At 41.2% G+C, this 21,792-nt stretch overlaps 1 protein-coding gene across 3 annotated transcripts in view; it reads left to right on the top strand.

Moving 5' to 3' along the window:
- Positions 1–21,792, top strand: part of DGKI (diacylglycerol kinase iota) — a 441,930-nt gene that overhangs the window by 132,607 nt on the left and 287,531 nt on the right. For 2 of the 3 annotated variants that reach the window (XM_040471856.1, XM_040471863.1), the window contains exon 2: positions 18,387–18,495. The exons of the other annotated variant lie outside the window; for it this stretch is intronic. The gene's annotated coding sequence lies outside the window, so the exon portion shown is untranslated. The remainder of the gene's footprint in view (positions 1–18,386; positions 18,496–21,792) is intronic. 3 annotated transcript variants of the gene reach the window in all.

The raw sequence follows: 21,792 nt of genomic DNA on the forward strand, positions 1-21,792 counted from the left end.
GATCTCTCACACATTGCTGGCGGTAATGTATAATGTCTCAGCCATCCTGAAAAACAGTTTGCCAGTTTTTTATAAAAGTAAACATGCAATTACCATACAGTTTAGTAATTTCATTCTCGAGCGTTTATCCCAGGGAAATGAATTTATGTTCACACAAAAACCCACACAGAAATGTTAATAGCAGCTTTATTTGTAATAATCCCCAACCAGAAATTACCCAAATGTCCATCAGAGGGTGAATGGTTAAATAAACTGAGAGACATCTGTCCCATGGGATGCTACAAAACAGTACCAGGGATCAAATTGTTGATATGCAGTAACTTGGATGGATCTCAAAGGAATTCTGTGAAATGAGTAAAGCCATTACCAAAAGATTGCATACTGTATGGCTCCATTTATATAACATTCTTGCAACAATGGAATTTTAGAGATGGAGAGCAGATTAGTGGTCGTCAGGGGTTAAGCCTGGAGTAGGATGAAGGGAGGTGAATGTGTTTATAACAGGACAACATGAAGGCATCTTCATGGTGATTGAACTGTTCTATATCCATTGCTGAGTGTGTGGACCTATGCGTGTGATAAAATTGTATAGAACTAAATACACACATACACACATATACAAAAGAAAACATACTGTAGCTCTGTTTGCATTTTTTAAATGTCACGTACATGAAATACAACTATGGTATTCTGTAATTGGCGTTTCTCAATCACCACTGTTCTGGAGTTTCACCTGAAGTTCATTTGTTTTCATTGCTACAGAGTATCATTTTATTGCACGACTATAATGTATTTATCCATTCTGCTTTCATTGGACATTTGGGCAGTTTCCATATTTTTCTATGATAAGCAGTGCAGATATGATGCTTTTGGCATCCATGTGTGCCAGAGATACCTACTATCTGTAACTTGGAGCGTGACTGCTAATTCTTTTGCTTTGTGCACCTTTCGCACTCCCATGTAACACCAGTTTGTTTTCTAAAGTGATTGTGCCTTGTTGTACTCCTCGAACAGTATGTAAGTTCCCCATCATTCCAAGAGCTAATATTGTCACACTTTTTAATTTTTGCCAGGCTGTTGGTTTTGTAGTAGAGAGAGAAATGGGGTGGAGAGGAGGCAAATTTCCATTTCTCTGACTACTAATGAATTTGATCATGTTCCCCCCCCCCCGCCCTTTTTCTATGTGGGTTTCCCCATTGTTAAAATCTTTGGTCCGTTTTTTGGGAGGGGGATTCTTTTTCTTTTGCTTATTGATTTCTACTAATTCTTTGTCAGTTATAATTGTTGAAAATAACTTTTTCTATTTTGTGCCTTGTCTTTTTACTTTCTTCATAATGTTTTGATAAACAGAATTACTTAACTTAATTGAATTTATAACTCCTTCCTTTTAGGATATCTGCATTTTGTGTGTGTTTATTAATTAAATGCTTCCATTTTTATAAAAAAAGACACTTTCTTGTATTCTCTTCTAAAAGTTACATAGGTTTTAATTTCACTTTACCATATTTCATCTCCCTTGGATCAGTTTTTATGTATCATTTGAGGTAGGCTCAGTTTCATTTTTTTCTATAAGGATAATCTATTTTTCTGGGACCATTTATTGAAAAATATATCTTTCCTCACTATTCTTCAGTGCCAGGTCTGTCATAAGTCAAGTTTTCATATATTTTTTGGTTTGTTTCCTTTTTTTCATACCCCCCATCGGTCAGTTTGTCTATTACTGTCTCAATACCACAGTGTATTAATTGTTAGCACTTTGTAACAAGTCTTGATATCTGTTATTGCAAGCCCTACTTGCTTCTTTTGGTTCTCCAGGAGTCTTGGCTACTTTTGTTCTTTGTTCTTCTATGTACGTCATACAGTTAACCTGTTAAGTTCTTCCAAAAGCCTATAGGAATTTTGATTGGAATTTTATGAATCCATAGATCATTCAACGGAGAACTAACATCTTTACAATATTGTCTTCCAGCACATGAACAGAGCTCTCCTTTTATTGGAGTGCTTTTAATGGCTTCCTAATATGTCTTCAAATATTGCCTCTACTCAGTTCTTCCTTTTCTCTTTCTGAAACTCTAACAGACATGTGTTAGATTTAGTTTCTCACTGTTCCCTATGTTTCCTAACTTTCCTTTCCTTTCATATTTTCTATTTCTATTATGCATTTCGGTCATTTCTTCACCTCCTTCTCCTTCTCCTTCTCCTTCTCCTTCTTCTTCTTTAAATACTTATTTATTTTTGAGAGAGAGAGAGAGAGAGAGAGCACGTGCGTGAGTAGGGGAGAGGCAGAGAGAGAGGGAGCCAGAGGATCCAAAGCAGGCTCCCTGCCTGACAGCAGTGACCCCATGTGGGACTTGAACTCATGAATGGGGAGATAATGACTTGAGCCAAAGTGGGATGCTTAACTGGCTGAGCAAGCCACCCAGGTGCCCCCTTGGGTCATTTCTTTAGATCTGCATTGTAGTTTACTCATTTTTCTTTTCTGTTTCTTCTATATGCCGTCTACTCATTTATACTTTTCTTTTAATTTTATTGTTTTGTTTATTAAAAGTTATTTTTATTCCTTAAACAACAGTTACTTGTAGTCTCTTGTTCTTCAATTTTAACTCCATCATTTATTCCTTTAAAGCCATCAACCATAATTATTTTATACTCTATTTATGACAGTTTTAATATTCTAGAATCTGTTGTTTTTGCTGGCTTGTACTCATCGAGTCCTTTTTATTTTCCTGTGTTTGAGATTTTTGACGAAGATTTCCTATGTTCTTGGTACTTATTTGGAACTCTCTAAGACCTGGTTTGCAAATTGGTCTCTCGAAGGAGGATTTGTATTTGCTTCTTAAGCACTCAGGGAAATTTACTGAACCGTAGCCATTTTATACGAAATATTTGGATTGAAGTCTTTTGGACAACTCAGGATCCAACTCAGGTAAAGGCTACCTTGTAGTTAAAGATCCAAGGGAAGTCTTCATTTTCTTCCACCGCATAGTGCCAGTATTCAAGACAGATTTTTTTTTTATTGTAGACCCCATGGAGCTTTACAAATAAACATTTTTATTTTATTAGGTAGTTTATAGTCTTATGCTCTGTAAGCTTCTTTTTTTTCTTTTACAGTAGAGGAAAAGAAAGCTCAGAGCAGTTACATGGCTTCCTCAGAGTTACAATGCCAATAAATGTTGAATCTGGTTGTTTTGTTTTGTTTTTGTCCAGGATTCACATTTAGTGAATGCTGTGTTTAGCGGTAGCAGTTGCCTTTTAAAAACCTTTACTGTATTCCAGGAAAGTAATAGGAGAAAGATGCCTTTCATATTCTTACTTAACTGAATCTTCACAACAGCCCTGTGTGGTAAAAATTATTCTTCCTGTTTCACAGATGAGGAAACCGAGACATTAAGTAATAGGGAGATCACGATGTCTTTATTAAGTGAGAGAGTGAAGCGTCCAGTCCAAGTTACTTAAATATTTTTTTTAATGTTTTATTTATTTTTAAGACAGAGAGAGACAGAGCATGAGTGGGGATGGGGCAGAGAGAGAGAAAGAGAGAGAGAGAGAGAGAGAGAGAGAGAGAGAGAGAGAGAGACAGAATCCGAAGCAGGCTCCAGGCTCCGAGCTGTCAGCACAGAGCCTGACGTGGGGCTTGAACTCATGAACGGTGAAATCATGACCTGAGCTGAAGTCGGAGGCTCAACCAACTGAGCCACCCGGGTGCCCCAAGTCCAGGTTACTTTAAACCCTGTTTCTGTTGCCTGCTCGGGGTCACCGGTCCTATTCACCGTAATTCCCATTGTCTGCCACTTCTTCGTGTTGTACCCTTCACAGTAGTTACAGCTATCAGCCATACGTTGTATGTTTGCTTATTTATCTATTGCCCGTTTTCTTCGTCAGGATCATAAGCCCAACAAGAAGAGGGATGATGTGTACTTTATTTACTTCTGCACAACCGGCAATTAGTTTAGAGCCTAAAATGTAGTAGGCATTGAATAAAAATACTGAATGCCTGGAAGTCTGATTCTGAAACTCATTTTATGTTTGCTAAATACACTGCCTCCTCATTTCTTAAAAACCCTTATTGATTAGAATTTTTCCCGTTATCTTGGAATTACAGCCAAGTCCCAAAGCTCAAGAGGACAAACGTATTAAGTATCCCACATTCTAAGTTTAGAGAGCTGCCAGTGGCTATGGCCACACACCTATGACCAGAAAATTATTCTACGAAGCCTTCACCTCCACCCTTGTAAATCAAGTGTAATATAAACGGAGGGTGGAAGACAAGATGTCACTCCATCTGGAATAGGGTGTTGGTGAGGAAAGTTTGTTTGCTTCCCACACTCTGTTGCTTCCCCTAAGGGTAAAGGCAGAAGGCTCAAAGAGAAGAATCACACAACTTAGGGGTGTCTGCTAGAAGGTACCATAGACATTTCAACTCCCATTAGGGCATATGCTCAGCTCGTGGACTTGGCCACCTGGCGATCTAGTAGAAGGAAAGAAATGGTGAAAAGATGTCTTGGTGGGATACTCCCAGGCACAAATGAAGCACAAGCTGGGTTCTCTCAAGTTCCGAGTTACCGCACATTTTGGAAGATTGATCCCACCCATGCTTTAAGGCCCAGGTAGAGACTTTGATTTGACTTGATTTTTAGCGGAGACTTTGGTTCGGAGAAGAGGGGAATCTAGCCTTGTTAGTATCGTCACAATTTTGCATGAGTTGGAGGCAAACACAACAACAACAAAAGCTGATGCATTAGAAGGCTGAGACCCAGCTGCTGCCAACCTCTTCCACTCAAATGGTCATTTCCAGAGTTCTGAAAAAAGCAATTTTGACAATTTTCGCTAGTGTTCTTACTGCTTTTACGAAGGAACATCTTTTCGGAATTCCTGGCATGGCAATGGGAGTGGCAGAGTGAGTCGTGGTATCTTTTGATACGTCTTTTGATAAGTGGGTTTTTTATTTTTTATGAAGTTCAGTTTATCAGTTTCTTCTTTTATGGTTAGAACTTCCTGCATCCTATCTAAAAACATTGTCTACTCCAGTGCATGAAGTTATTTTCTTCTGTTTTCTTCTAGAAGATTTATAGTTGTAGATTTTAGGTTTGTATCTGTGATGCCTCCTGAAGCATTATTTGTATACAGTGTGAGTTAGGGGTCAAGATTAATTTGAATAACCAGTTTTCCCAGCATCATTTGTTAAAAGAATATTCTTTTCTCCAGTGATTTGTTTCAGCATCTCTTTGAAAGCTGTATATGTGTGGATCTGTTTCTGGAATCCTTCTTTTTTTTTCTATTGACCTGTCAATTCTTTCTTCAATAATCATATACTGGATCTGTTTGTCTTTATAGTGAGTCTTGAAATTGGGCAATGAAAGTTCTCCAACTTTTTTTTCCAACATTACTTGACTATTTTGTGTCATTTTCATTTCTGTAAAATTTTAAAATCAACTGGGTTGTGATAGGGATTGTGTTGTATCTATGTATCATTTTGTGAAAATTTGACATCTTAACAATATCAGGTCCTTAAATACACAAATACAATACTTTTATTCATTTACAACTTCGTTACTTTTTCTCAGCAATGTTTTCTAGCTTTTAGTGTAAGGTCTTATACCTGTTTTACTAAATTTAGCCCTTAATACTTCATATTCTTAAATGCCATTGTTAGTGATATTTTGAAATTTTTATTTTTCAGTTTGTAGTTGCTTATTATAGGAATACAGTTGAATTTTTTTATAGAGCTTCCATGTACTATGACTGTAAAGTCACATATTAATTCTAGTAGATTTTTGTAGATTACTAGGATTTTACATGGTAATATCATCTGAAAATGAAGACAGTTTTATTTTTTTATTCTGAGTCTGTATGCTTTATTTTTCTCTGCTTTTTCTCCCCCTCTCTTACTACACTGGCTGTGACTTCCAGTGCAATGCTGAACAGAAGTGGTGCAAGCAGACATCCTTAGTCTGTTTCAGTCTCAGGGAGAAAGTGTTTGGTCTGTAACTATCATGTATGATATTATGTGTAGATTTTTCATACATACATTTATCACATTGAGGACATTTTTTTCCCTGTCTTTGGCTTGTTCAAAGTTTTTATCATTATTTCTTTTCTTTCTTCCTTTCCCTTCCTTCCTTCCTTCCTTCCTCCTCCCCCCCCCACACTTCCCTCCTTCGTTCGTTCCTTCCTTCATTCCTTCATTCGTTCGTTCGTTCGTTCATTCCTTCCTTCCTTCCTTCCTTCCTTCCTTCCTTCCTTCCTCCTTCCTCCCTCCTTCATTCCCCCCCCCCCCACACTTCTTTCGTTCCTTCCTTCGTTCCTTCCTTCCTTCCTTCCTACCATAGTTCTACAGGACACAAATGAGACATGAAGGTCTGGGTAGTGATGAGAAATGAAAAGAACATGTACACCTGTAGGCCATACTGGATACGATGGACAAAAGCCATAGAATGATAATAGAAACAAACTGGGATGGGTGAAGAGATCGAATTTCTATTCCTGACTCTGCCACCCTCAGATACAGCCTTCGCTCTCTACCTTAGCACTCAGAGATACAGCTGAGAGCCAAGTAGATCTCAGAGAGGATTTAGTAGAGTTGCAAATGTGACTAAAAGATTTGAAAAATAAGAAATATCAGAACGGATTGATGTGCCTCGGCTTCTTTTGTCTGCCAAAGAGAAGGCTAAGATTTGGATTAGTTTTATACTAATTCTGGTTTACTGCACCAAGACCACCATTTGCCTATTCTCTGGTTTCACGGTGCCTTGATATCCCTTTTCTCCTGTACCACGGGCTCTCGGTTTCTTTAGCTTTATTGTAGGTTTTGAGATTAGATAGTGGTTTGCTCCTTAATCCTACCTTTAACTACTTGCTTTATTAAAGTCTCTTCACTGGAACAACCTGAGGTGATTTTTTTTTCCCTGCCAAGGCCCTTCCCCCACTGATACAAGTTAGCAATGTCTTCTTAACATCTAGGTATGTTTTTGGGTCTCTCTGTAAACCTAACCATTATGCCTCAGGCTGACCTCAAGGTAAGTAGTTAGGTCTCTGCTTGTGACCCTGACAACCCACACATACCTCATCTGTGTTTACAATATTTTGGATTGTGCCTTAGGAAAATTATTTTAACTACTTTGAATGTCATTTGACTCTATTTCTTTGGGTCATGCAAGTTTTTGCATTTTTATGAGTCCCTTTTGAGAATGCAGATACCCTTATGAGGAACATATCCTAAACTGCCTTCAGTTGATAAAACTGTGCTGGGTGATCTGTTCAGTAATACCACCAGTCAAGCAGGATTGTGGTTGAGGCGGCGCACGTGCCAGGGCTATGGAAATCGAAGGAGCTGGGGATTGGTGTGCTAGACGGAAATGGAGAGTGAGGCTCTGACATTAAACTTTTCCTGTTGCTAGTTTTACTGGGAAGAACCCTATGGAAATCCAAATCCTTTCGCCTAAAATTTCTGTGAATTCCCAGAGGGCTTATGTTCTTAAGGTTATTTCTGTTCTCAGGCTCATGCTTTTTCTAAATTTGTTCAATTTCGGATTATCTTTCTATTCCAGTAGGCAATGTCTATTTTGTATTCATTGACCTAGATGTAAAATTCAGCCGCTTCAATTTCCACGTTCATAAAACTCCACTGCCTTTAAGGCAAGGAGTAGACTTCCCTGAAGATTTAGGTGCAGGTGGGAAATATGGAGGAGACAAAGAAAGCATTTCCGTCAGAGCGTATAACAACTTCCAGTTGTACATCAGACAGTATTCTTAAGATGTCCTTCAGCCACGCTGACACCAGGACATCTCACTGGCCGTTTCAGTCCACCGCACACAGAGGCCTTGTGCTGTGTCTGGATCCTTCTCTTCTCTCTCTCTCCCTTTCAGAGAGAATGCAGAGTGATGGTCTTTGGAGCCAGACATCTGGGCTCCAGTCTTGGCCTTATTACTTATTAGCTGTACGGCTTATATAAGCTATTCAAACTGTGTAATGTCGGTTTTTCCATTAGCAAAATGAGCATGATAAAATTACCCGTTTCGTAAGTGTGTCATGAGTATTAGAAGCGTGTAATGGAGGCTGTGTTTTGCTGCCCACATGTCTTCTCAGGACTAAAGTGCTCATCTTTCCAGCTTCTAGGAGCATTGGCTGCCAATGGTCTACAGCTGTACCCCTTCTCAGGCATGGCCCCTATGTAAAGAGAATCTCTTACTGGTGGCTACTCTCTCCCAAGGGGCTGCCCATCCAAAGAGTGGTGGATGTGGACTTGTAAGATCTCATCTCTGCCTGAAATTAGAACAACTCTGAGGGGCCATTCCAGCTCCAGAACCTCATGTTCCATCACCTGCAGCCTCTGTGGCAATTGTATCATGTTTCAACTTCTCACTTTGCTGGTTCTGCTTCCCTCACAAACTCTCCCCACATACTTTCCAGTAACCCTGAACACTCCTGGCTGAGAATCTTTTCCAACCTAAGAGAAAAGAGTTAAAATTGTGGAAATTGAAGGAGGTAGGAACAAATTATTATTATTATTATTGTCTGGAGAGTAAGATAATTTATCTTAGGAGCCTTTCTAGAATATTCCAGACATATATAGAGATACACAAGGTGTACAATATAGTGGTTCAACACTTCCATACATCATCCTGTGCTCATCACAACAGGTGCCTTCCTAAATCCCCCTGTACCCCCCACCCACCTCCTTTCTGGTAACCATTTAACCCATTACCCCTACCCACCTACTTTCTGGTAACCATCAGTTCTCTATAGTTAAGAGTCTGTTTCTTGGTTTGCTCCCCCCCCCCCCGCCCGTTTTTCCTCTTTGCTCGTTTGTTTTATTTAACCGTCTTTTTAGGTATTTCTTTTCTGACTATCATAAGCTGCAATTTCTTAGACACACTTTTGATTTTGCATTTATCTTCATTGCTGGCTACCTCCTTAATGAGTTAAATAAAACTTAGTCAGGGGGTGCCTGGGTGGCTCAGTTGGTTAAGCGTCCAACTTCAGCTCATGATAACACTGTTTTTAAGTTCGAGCCCCACGTAGAGCTCTGTGCAGACAGCTCTCAGAGCCTGGAGCCTGCTTTGGATTCTGTGTCTCCCTCTCGCTCTCTGCCTCTCCCCTGCTCATGCTCTGTATCTGTCTCCTTCAAAAATAAGCAGACATTAAAAAAAATAAAAAAAATTCATCAGATGCTTAGTATTTATAGGAGAATGTTGTCCTTAACAGTGGTTTTTCATAGGAATGTGTATCTGTTTATTATTAGTTTCTGAAGGGTAGCACTATGATAGGAAGGTACCTAAAGTTCCATGGGGACAATTGGAAAAGGGAACTCAACATTTTGAAGTTAGCCAAACCCTATCATACTATATCTAAACTTTGCGTCTAGTTTTGAAGTATGTGTATTTGCCAGTATGTGTATTTGAAGTATGTGTATTTGCTGTAATGAAGTAACACATTAAGTGGCTTAAACAACAGAAATTTAGGGGCATCTGGGTGTCTCAGTTGGTTGAGCATCTGACTCTTGGTTTCGGCTCAGGTCATGATCTCAAGGTTCGTGGGTTCGAGCCCTGTGTCAGGCTTTGCACTTAACAGTGTGGAGCCTGCTCAGGATTCTCTGTCTCTCCCTTTCTCTCTCTACCTCTCCCCTGATCAAGCATGAGCTTTCTCTCTCTTTCTCTCTCTCTCTCTCAAAATAAATAAATAAATAAACTTTAAAAATACCCCAGAAATATATTGTCACACAGTTTGGAGACTACAAGTCTGAGATGAAGGTCCTGGCAGCGTTGGTTCGTTCTGGGGTCTGTGACGAAGAATCTGTTTGGGACCACTCTCCCTGAGCTGCTGCTGGTTGGCTGGCAACCTTGGTCTTCCTTGGCTTGTAGACACATCACCCTGGTCTCTGTCATCATCTTTACGTGGTTTTCTCACCGTGTGAGTGTCTGTGTCCACATTTCCCCTTTTTATAAAGGCATCAGTCGTATTGGATTAGGACCCGCCCTAATGGCCTCATTTTAACTTGAGGTCTGCAAATAAGGTCATGGTTCACCCCATAACAGTATGATTACTTTTTTTTCCATGCACAGGTTTACTTTTTCCCTCAACTGATACCTTCAGAAGAATGCCATTAACTGCTGATGGATCCCAGTTGAGAAATCTCTCTCCATGTTTGAAAATGAGGTTTATTAAAAAAAAAAAAATGAGGTTTATTGCCACATCTCATGACAAGTCCATGCTGGCATTGCCTTAGGAATGTAGTTACGATGAATTAGGCTTGGGAAATAAATCCTGTTTAATAGATGAGTTCCCGGGTTTAGTAACCAGTGTGCTTTACAGATTCAGTCACACACAAAAATGCCTTTTTTGGCATTGCATTCATTTACATGAAGATAATTAAATAAATAATTTTAATGGCATTTAAAAAATATGTTGGTAAATTCGTCTTAGGGGAGAGTGTGGTGATTTTTAATTTTGCACTGGGCAGGTAGGCAAGTTGTGGGGGAAGAATGATTCCTTTGGCAAATGTGGAATTATTTACCATGACTAGAAGAAGAACCTTCTGTTTAGATAACCCCTTCGAACTGCCTGACACATAATGGAAGCTTGTTAAATGTTTATTGAATGAACAGAAGTGTCCGGGGAACTTGGAATATTTGAGAGGAATCAAGTAAAAAGCACATATTTATTCAGAGATTTACTATCTACCTAGCTTTGGCTAGATGCTGTGGGGCTGCCAGTATGTGTGAGAATAATAATAGCAGTGACTATTTTTTGTGCTTACTATGTGCCAAGCATCCTGCACACTGCTTTTTTTTTTTTTAATTCAAGTTAGCTAACATACAGTGTAGTGTTGATTTCAGGAGTAGAATGTAGTGATTCATCACTTATATATAACACCCAGTGCTCATCCCAACAGGTGCCCTCCTTAATGCCCATCCCCCATTTAGCCCATCCCCCCCACCCCCCAACCTCCCCTCCAGCAACCCTTAGTTTGTTCTCTGTATGTAAGAGTCTCTAACGGTTTCCTCCCTCTCTGTTTTTATCTTATTTTTCCTTTTCTTTCTGCTATGTGCCAAGCATCCTGCATACTGCTTTTTAAAACTATCTCAGCTACTCCCTGAGTTGGGTAATACTGTTTTTATTGTACATAAAAGGATGCCAAGGCTAAGACAGTTCAAGCAATTTGACTACATAGCTGGTGATTGGTAAGGTAAAGTGTGTTCTTAATCTGTACACTTGAATCCTCCCAGACTGGCCTCTTTCTAGGAGAAGCTTATGCTCTTGTGGAGGTGGGACATTTATAAGTGAGGCAATTGGAGATTTGGCATAGTAAGAGCCTAGCTGTCTTGTAAGTCTCTTTTGCTATGTAGTGTGTGCTATCAAAATTTCGTAAAAGTATGAGCTGTGTCGTAGTTAAGTATGTACAGTGTGGATTTAGATGCCTGGATCCATAATTTTCTTAATGTTTATTTATTTTTGAGAGAGAGGGAGAGAGAGTGCATGCGAGCAGGGGAGGGACAGAGGCGGGGGGGGGGGGGGGGGTACAGAGGATCCAAAGCAGGCTCTTCACTGTCAGCAGTGAGCCCAGTGCGGGGCTTGAACCCACAAACCATGAAATCACCACCTGAGCCAAGTTGCTCAACTGACTGAGCCACCCAGGCACCCCTAGACGCCTGGATTCAAATTCCACTGGGACTTCTTTCTATCTGTGTGATTTGGGACATACAGCTTAACCATTCTGTACTATCACTTTTATTTTAATTATAAAATAGGGCATAATAAAGCTACCTCCCTCAGTGTTGTGAGGAGTACGTAAGATATGTGAAATGATTCTGTACCTGGCAAAATGTATTTCCTGCTAGAATATAAGCTTCACACAGGCAGCGATTTATGTCTGTTTTATTCATTCATGCATCTTACACATTTAGAATAGTGCTTGGTTATAAAACAGACATTCAGTAAATACATTGTTGGATGAATGAATATATTTCAATGTGTAAATGCCAGGGCTTAGTCACATTTGCAGACATAATGAAGTACTCACATGCTTGCACATTTATGTAGAACAGTGTTTCTCAGCCCAGGATACTCATTAGAACTACCTGGAAGGCTTTTAAATAGAGTGATGTCAAGCTCCACCACAGGCAAAGGTTGAACACCACTCTTGGAGAATCACCCTGAAAATAACTGCTATAAACATAAAGTGATACAGGCATGCTGTATTGAAGATTCAATACCAGAAGCAATTTTTTAAAATGACTTAGAACCCTTAGGAAACGAAAAAGAACCTCTGTTTCAATAGTAATTACGTTCTTGAAAACTTCAAGGCACATTAAAATTGTCAAAAACTACTTTGAGTTCATATGTAATATGGATTGGGATTTAGGCTCAAATAATTACAAAAGGTTTGCTCCCCTAAGTAAATCTCTGGTGGGATACTTGGAGTTTGTGTGGGGCTTGGGACAATTTTCTTTTTATCATGTGGACTATCCTTAACATTGCAGGCAGCTTGTGTAAATCAACCAAGAAGCACTGTGGGCTGCTTTGAATATAAACAAAGTTAGTGCCAAAATAGCATATGGAAAAAAGCACACCAACACATACACAATGATTAAGATCCCTCTTGAGGCATTTGGGGGAATTAAACCAAGGTACAGAGTACCTTTTTAGACAGCTGCTGCCTTTTCTAAACCGAAGAGATGAGTTCACCAGTTTCTAATGTGTCAATTGCTTATCTCAGGAGACTTCCTAATTCTCTGGTGCTTCTTTGCTCAGCAGGAAGGGGGCCTCATGCTATTCTATTCATAGAATCTCCCAGAAAGGGAGTGGGCAAGATGGGGATGGATTGAATATGGGAGCCATATAAACTTGGAATCAGAGTGGAACCAGAGCCAGTTGAGAGAAAATTGCAAAATGGATAATTAGAGGCTGTCCCGGCTGAATACCCACCTACATGTTTTCCCGTAAATTTTTAAAAATTCTCTTCATGAAGAGCCTGTGCTGCATGTTTCTTTCAATGAATACATTACAAAAATATTAACACTCTCCTGTGCCCTTTACAAATGTTATACCATTCGGGTTTTATTTTACGTTGATCACAAAGCCTTTTTGAGGTCTCTTAGGCTTCTTAACCCTGAGTTCTACCTCTTCTGCCTTTTTCTTTCAAGAGCAGCTTTGAAGGATTTCTGGCCCTCTCCAGAAAGTAGATCACTGAAACGCACAGCCTGGGATATAATTCAAATCTTCCTAATCAGATTTCTCAATCCCTGATCTAATCAGCAAGCTGTTTTGCTTAGCTTTTTGGTCAAGTTCATTCATTAACTCAGAAAGCATTTATTGAATATATGCTGGGTCTACCCCTGGGCTAGAATGTAATAAGATTAGTAGATGAATTGAGCCCTGTCCTTTAGGAGTTTGTAGTCTTATTGAATGAAGTAAAGGAAATAATAGAATGCTATTTAAAATGTATGATGGTTTTTATACTTTAAATATGTTAGAGGTCTTTCACGGCAGGTAATTGACATTAACTGTGACTTTGTGCGCCTGAAACTGCATTATAGAATATTTTCTTTTCGTATCTACTTCACAGTTAATATTGCAGTTCTCCTTTTCAAAGATTCTTTTGCCATTATAGTCATCCCAACAAAGTGTTGTTGCAAAATTAATAGGAAGGATTGCTGGCATTTCACTGTTTCACTGACTGTAGGCTTGGGAGGATTCTGGGCAGAAGGAAAGAATAAGTTGAAACCCCATTGATTTTTTTACTGGAGCATATTGTAACATAGAACCCCTGCCATTTCAACATGCCCCAAATGCTACCCCTCTGAAATGTCATTTTCTACAACCAGGACGAACCCACACAGAAAAATAACTTATACTAATTTTATTTGAGGTCTGATAAATGATGAAATTGTTTTTGTATTTTGGAACAAAATGTGTACACCTACATGAGCTATTAGAGAAAAGGATTTTCTCACGTGCTTGTTGAGAAATATGGAGAAAGCTACAATCAGAAGTTACTTCCTACTCTGGTTTGGTACCTACAGATATTTTCCCTGTTCTTCTTCTTTTTTTTTTTTTTTAACATTTATTTATTTTTGGGACAGAGAGAGACAGAACATGAACGGGGGAGGGGCAGAGAGAGAGGGAGACACAGAATCGGAAACAGGCTCCAGGCTCCGAGCCATCAGCCCAGAGCCTGACGCGGGGCTCGAACTCACAGACCGCGAGATCGTGACCTGGCTGAAGTCGGACGCTTAACCGACTGCGCCACCCAGGCGCCCCTTCCCTGTTCTTCTTATGTGATATCCTCTTGTAAGGCCCATTTACAGTTAGGAACTTGGAGCCACTTTGATGTTTCCTACTTATTTTCCTTCTACTAAGTGTTTTTCTGTGTCATAGATACACGGTTTTCCTCTATTAATGTTACGGAAAACCAACCTTAAATTTGCATCCACAGTGAGGAATAGATAACCGGCAAAAGCCCTTATTTAATCGTTTCTCTTCACAGGCTGGGGAAGAGTGTCACTTTGGCTGTGATTTCACTGCAGGGCTTAGTCGGGTTGAAGGTTTGGATGTCTTCTTACTGCCACGTTGCTCTTCAAGAGACGCCCGCCTCCCTTGCACCCTGATTTAATTACCTCAGCAGTTTGCCCTCCTGTCTGTTCTAATTAGGAACGTAGGTTTTGGCGGTCAGTCAGTCTGCAACTTCTGGTGAGTTAGACTCATTTGTCCTGTGGTTTCTACTGTGCGAGGAGAATTTTATTCCCTCTCTTTTTTATTCCGATCCCAGCCCTGGGACTGTTGAAAAGATGAAGGACTTGTATTTTTCTCATTTACCCAAGATTTAGGAATTTCTTCAGCTCTTCCAAGGCCTTGAGCATCGGCACCGTTTGTTATTTTTTGTTAGAACACTTAAATTTAGGTTATGTGTTAAGGAATCCAAGGTGGAACTTGTAATTTCTGACTCCGCAGAGATCTCCTTTCCTTGGGACAAAAGCTGTGACTTAGGATCACATACCAGCTCCTTCAAAGCCAGAGAAAAGTCCTAAAGAAAAATGTTACAGAAGTTCCTTGAACCCAGGTGGAGAAAAATGCATGGGCCATGAAGGAGCACAGTATAAGAATCTTGAGTGTTCTTCTCCTCTTGCTTGGTGGAATGGAAAATACTTTGGGGTGAAGGGCTGAGATATTGTGATTTATGACAAATATATATCTAGCCATCTGAATGACTAGATATATATTTCTCATATGAATTTGGTCTTCATCTATGGATCTCTGCTCACAACTCCTGGAACCTGTGATAAGGGTGAAAAAGGTATTTTTTGTTATGTTAACGAAGGTGACTTTGTACCCCACTCAAGGGTGGGGGGCTGTTTGCCAGGAGGACCAGTCTTGTGATGAGAGGGTTGGAAATTTCAGTCCTCTGGGGAGGCAAGAGGGGCCAAAGGTTGAATCAGTTGCCACTGGCCAATGTTTTAATGAATCATGCCTATATAAGGAAGCCTCCATCAAAACCCAAAAGGATGGGGTTCAGAGAGCTTTCGGCTTGGTGAGCATGTGTGTGGAGGTGTGAGAGAGGCCCCTGGAGAGGACACTGAAGCTCTGCACCCCTCCCCCATACTTCACCCTCTGTATCTCTTCATCTGAATGTTGATACCTATCCTTTATCATATCCTTTAATAAACCGGTAACTTAAGCATTCGCATCAGTTCTGTGAGCTACTTTAACAAATTAATCAAACCTGAGGAGGACATCATTGGACCCTCCAATCTGTAGCTGGTTGGCCAGAAGCCTCACAGCCTGGGGCTTGAGACTGGCGTCTGAAGTGGGGGATGGGTGCAGTCCTGTAGGCCTGAACTCTGAACCTGTGGAATCTGATGCTAGCTCTGGGTAGATAGTGTCAGAATTGTGTTGAATTCTTGGGCACCCTGCTGGTGTCCGAGAATCACTTGATGTTGGGGGAACCCCAGCCACTCCTGCTCCCTACCCCCAACCTATGTGCCATCTTTGGAATTAGCTCTGGGAACTCAAAAAAGTTGGTGTCAGTGAAGAGGCCAAAATTGATGTTAATTATTTGCCTTGACGAAAGGGAGGAAAGGGAATGTTGTGTCATCAGAGGGTTTCATTAAAGGTCTACATACTTGTAATGACTCTTTGGGGGGTTCCATAAAGCAACTACATTGTGTGCTATCCAGGCGGAGCTTCTGAAAGTAGGCTATAGGCAAGCTTCATGTGATGACTTCCGACTACTAAAACCCTTTACGTTATTTCTAAGACTTCCTGTGTGGGAATATAAGAGAGGGGGAAAAAGGGCTAGGCACTTGCTGAGCTCTTAGACATACTTGGCCATTTATCAGTGTCTGCAAGATCTTAGATTCTTTTGTTGATTCTACCAAGCCTTTCGTTGGGTTTTGAGGCTACTGTTTATCTTGGTCAACTACAAATTCCATTTCTGGGTGGAGTTTGCAGAGATCAGTGAACAGAAAAGAGATATCATCTGCTTCTAGATTCCAACAGAGCTGTTACATTTTGCTCTTATTCCTCTCCCCTTCCCGGGCAAGTTCCTTTCCCTCCACTGGCTCTGTCATTATGGGATTCACTGTACATGGGGCTATCACTGCCTTCCTTTTCCCCATCTCCCCATCTGTAGCCTTGTTCCTCTGTATAGAGAGATGGGTAAAGGAGTCTGAGGATCCGGGGCTCCCTGGGGACCCCATGTGTCTGCAGGTCCAGTGTCCAAGATGGCAGATTCTTACTACAGTGTTCACGTCCTGTGAGATAGGATGCTGAGAGCTAATGGGGGTAAAGTGCGTAATGAAGTTGCTGATGCTTTTCTTTAGGGCTTCCCCCTCAATGGGCCTGGGTAAGTTAGTGCTCCCCCACCTACACAAATGTACTTGCTCTTGTCAACCTAAATAAAGAGGTAAACCAAGGCAAGCTTGAATTACCAGAAATTGAGTTTATTTGGGAATAGGAGAGAAGTTGCAACTCAGGATATGAAAACTGTAGCAGGCTACGGGTGAGTCCTTTACCAGTTTGGAGTAGGCTATTTTTATGGCCAGGAATGCAAAGAGCAGGGAGTCTAGCCTGAGTCCGAGCAGCAAGTTCATTGGCTTGAGGATGGGGAGACAATCTTGGTGTTTGTTCATTGGTTGAGGGATAGGTTTCCAGTCTTCAGCGCATCAGTCTCTTAAGTTCTAAGTTTCACTTGCCTGAGGGAAATTCATTTCATACCCTCTTTAGATTAAAGCCCTTCCACACTCCAATAGAGCAATTTGAAAACTTGAGCTCACAGAAGGAAGCACATGGGCAGCATGTGTGAGTGCAGATTCCCGGGCCTCACCCGTAGACCTATTCAAGGCTCAGCTGCAGGGTCACAAGACCCACCTGATTCTAGTTCAGGTAATTCTTAAAGCACATGTAGACACTCCAGTAAAGGGAAAACTCTCCTTTCCAGGAAGCCACTTAGTTCATTTGTGAATCAGCACTTATATTTCAGCTTGAGACCCTTGTCTGGCATTTTTCATGGAGCCGTTCAGAAACTTAACCTATATTGTTAATGATGATACCACAAGATCTTGCCACTTTCTTCCTTTCTCTTGCTGTTTGCATTCTCTCCACCAGGCTCTCATCTACCCTCCCTTCCCTTCACCCTAAAGCTAAAACAACTCCTCTTATTTCTTATCTTTGAAGACCAAGGTCAGGGCTGACTTTCTCAACCTCTCCTGATTTATTCCCTCCTTTCTGACCTGCACTTTGTTATGTTCCATTCAACAAACCTAATCTAAGCAACATATTTTGATTTTATTGTTCCATGGGCCTTGGTGAGCTACTGGTCTTTCAGCGTGTGCCATTTCTTGCCAGATACAAATCAGTCTTTTCCCATTTGGAATCTCAAGCTATCTGCAGAAGTCCTCTGCAAGGATGAGAGAGGATGTTCTTAAGAGGAGCAAGGCTGACCAACTTGGAGAGCACTTTGTTGGGAAATGGAGGAATTTCAGTAGAAGACAGTAGAAGACTCCCTGAGTCTGCTTTTGTTGCCGTTAGTCTCTGGCAGCTTTAAAATTGTCCAAGTAGTGTGACCATCCAAGCCCTAGGTCTTTTTCTGTAAACGGAGAGACCTGCATTCTGCCCTCTACCCTGAATAGGGGCATCTAGAAATTCCATTTCTGGTCCTGAAGCAACATTGCCCCCCAAATGGTCCCCTCAATCTCCCTGTCTTTTGAGACTTGCCACCCAGTATCTTCACCATACACCATACACTTTAGAGACATAGACTCCAATACATTTGCAAAGGCTTTTGCATGCAGAAGACTAACTCAGGCGTTGTTTTTACTCCAGGGGAAATTTTTAGCTCTGTTTACCTTCTGATGTTGGTTTTTCTTTGTGTTTTTTCTTCTGGCTGCAGGAAAGCAATCTCCCGGGCAGGCCTGCAGCACCTGGCTCCTGCACATCCCCTCAGCCTTCCTGTGGCAAATGGTCCAGCGAAGGAGCCCAGAGCGACTCTGGACTGGAGTGTAGGTGTTGGCTTTTTCATCTAAACATAATTCAATTGCATGTGTGTCTTTCTCATTCTTAAGATCCCTATGGCTACAAAGCAAGACTTAATAATTTTCAGTATTGCTCACTGATCAATCTTCAGATACCCAGGCCAGAGCTCCATTCTCAAACTCCCGGCAACATAGTTCCTTTATATGAAATCAGATGTGTTTCAGACTAAAATAAAAACTTCATGAATCATTTGAAGCGTTACTGCCTGGGTTTGCAGCTGTGCGATGAAAAGTACCTCTGTGCACATGCTTTATTGGTTCTTGCCAAGTTGATGATGAATAGAGCATCCCCTTAGCAACATCCTGGAATCTAAGTTTGATTTCCTCAGATCAAGCTACCTTCTTTTCTTTTTTGGTGCTTCCCCCCCCCCCCCCCCCCCGAGAAAAGATGACTTCACTTTATGTTTTAGGCACTTCATGCCCTCCTGTCTGATATACTTCTTCCCCTAACACAAAGGTAGATTGGTCTTGTAAAAGTGGTTTGGGTATAGTAGCCAATTTTAACCAAAAACGCATCCACAGAAACTATTACCTTGAGCTGAAGATTGCATTCTGAAATTCTTAAGCTAGTTAGAATACATTTAGTGAGGGTGTTCAGTGACTCAAGTTCTTGGTGAAAACATCTATAACTGTGGCCTGAAAGGCTTTGTCTCTTCCTGAAGGAATGAGTATAGGGAACAGCGTGAAGGTGGAGGAGGGCTGCCCTGAAATTCTTCCAGTCTGCTCTTGATGGTGATTTTTGGTTAGCATTTTTCAGTTGAGTTGAACAATGGGGATAATTCACGTTCTCCCATATGAAAGCGCATGGCGGGATGGGGGAAAGGAGAAGAGTTGTTTTTCATTCATTTAATTTTTTATTTTTAGCCCATATGTCATGATTTAACGTCCTTTTATTTTTATTTTATTTTTTTTTTAATTTTTTTTTTCAACGTTTATTTATTTTTGGGACAGAGAGAGACAGAGCATGAACGGGGGAGGGGCAGAGAGAGAGGGAGACACAGAATCGGAAACAGGCTCCAGGCTCCGAGCCATCAGCCCAGAGCCCGACGCGGGGCTTGAACTCACGGCCCGCGAGATCGTGACCTGGCTGAAGTCGGACGCTTAACCGACTACGCCACCCAGGCGCCCCTAACGTCCTTTTAGATTAAAACAATTCTTTGTCTCTCCCAAGAACACACTTACTGACATTCTTATTTGACATTCTGGGCACATGCCAATGTAGGCTGCCTGCATTCATGGAGTACTAGGCAGAAGACTGGACTTGACTGAGATGCAGCTTCTTCCTTGATACAGCCCTGAGAATGCTCCGGTATCACCTGTGCGTGCTGAATGGGCACTCAGGAAGAATGCTCCTTTCCTGGAATTTCCCTTTATTCTAGGAAAATTACTTAATAAACTCTTAAACCAGGAGAGAGCATAGAATTTATTGGTACCAGTGTTTACGTAATTAAAAAGAATTAAATGTGTAAACAAGCAGGTGAAGAAGATCAGAGAACAACATTTCCTGGACTAATGATGAGAATGTTATGAATCAGGGACCCAAGTCAGTTAGTTTCACATTCATGAAACCCAGACAGTCTTCTGACCTAAAGCAGCAGGACCCTATGGGGGGCAAGATTCTAATGAGGGAGAGTTTAAATCATTTAGATGGCAAAAATCATTAAATCCTTTTGCCCCTTGTGTGACATCACTGAAGTCACTGATCTCTTTCGGCCTCAGCATCCTCATCTACAGATGGGGACAGTTGTGGCCCCTCCCCAAGGGGGACTTCCTGGTGTTATTAGGATCAGATGTGGAAGTGAGTGTGCAAGTTCTTTGTAAACTGTGCAGCCTGCAGATTTATTTAATCAGAAAAAAAAAAAATCAACGAATTCATTAATTCATCACCCAGTTGAGCCCCTGCTTTGTGCCAGGGCCTCTGTTGCTTCCTGGGGATTCTGAGGTGAGGAAAATGGGGTTTCTGCCTTCCAGAAGCTTAGGATACAGTCAGCAGAGAAGAAAGCAACAGCAAAAATACCTAGAATAGAGGAGCCCAGCATCAGGGAGTGCCAGGAAGGATGCTCCATCCCTATTTGATGGTGGAAATAGTTACCAGAAAAGGCTTTTAAAAAGAAGTGTCCTGCTTGAGCCGAAGCTTGGCAAGAAGGTATTATTTTCTGATTCCTGTAGAGATGTATGCACTCTAATATTTCATCAAAATGGTATTTTGGGCTAGTGGTGGGAGGCTGCACTACACAGCGGGGGAAGAGCGAGTAGGAACTAAGTTCTTTCTTCCTCTGTCCCCTTTGATTGTGGGCGCCCTGTCATGGCGCCCTGGTGAAATCATGGCATGGCAGGAAACACTTTGGGGATGTTTAACAACGGAGAGAGCACTGAAATCCTCCTCTTTAGACACTCCATCTGAGGGCATATTTGAAGATCTGACATGTAAGGAGCTGTAAAGATGTTGACTCTGAAAAAAAAATTAATGAACTGTGGGCTGTTATTGCTATTAGTGAACAGAAGCCAAACAGTGACCAACACTACAATTCCTTGTTATGATCATGAAGAACATTTTTCTCAGAAGGGAGGAAGAAGCAGGTTGTTAAAAACATTTTAGACACCTTTATTTATTTTATTTTTTATTTTTTTTTTTTGTGCTAAGACTTGCCCTTGCTTCACAGTTTTTGGCTTTTCCTAACAAATATGCTTTTCACCAGTTTCATTTAGGTCACCGTAGTTTGCTGTTCTGTTCAAGTTGCTGAGCCAGGATTTTCTTTGTTCTGCTGAAAGTGGAAGCCCGGGCCACTGGCTTGACCAGTCCTGCCATTCCCTCGTCCCAAGCCCTGCCTGGCTCCCTGTGGAAAAGCGGCATGACTGTCTGTTCCCTCTACCAGCCCACTTTTCTGGACTGAAGTCATTGAAAGGCTCAATTTTCACTTATTCACTCTTCCTATTCACTGAACTCTGCTTTTGGCTTGGAGCCTTGTACGAGTCTCCCAAATGAGGAGGCAGGTTTAGGGGGACCAGGGTCATCTCAAAGTCCTGTAGGACCATGACCCCCTGACTTAGGTCAACTCCCCTCTCTGCGTGTCACCAGTCAGAAAACAGATACAGAAGTTGTTCACGGAGCATCGGAAGATGCAAGACAAATCAGGGTGAATTAAAGCTGGAATTAGAAGTTTAGTCCCTATGTTTCCTACCTGTTCTAGAATCCCAAAGGGGCCCTTGTTTTGATTCTGATATATGTGCCAAAGTCTTTCAAAGAGGCACAGCTCTTTCCTA

Source organism: Herpailurus yagouaroundi, unplaced genomic scaffold, assembly GCF_014898765.1.
Source record: "Herpailurus yagouaroundi ecotype Mexico unplaced genomic scaffold, PumYag 100, whole genome shotgun sequence".
In the NCBI taxonomy this organism is placed as follows: domain Eukaryota; kingdom Metazoa; phylum Chordata; class Mammalia; order Carnivora; family Felidae; genus Herpailurus; species Herpailurus yagouaroundi.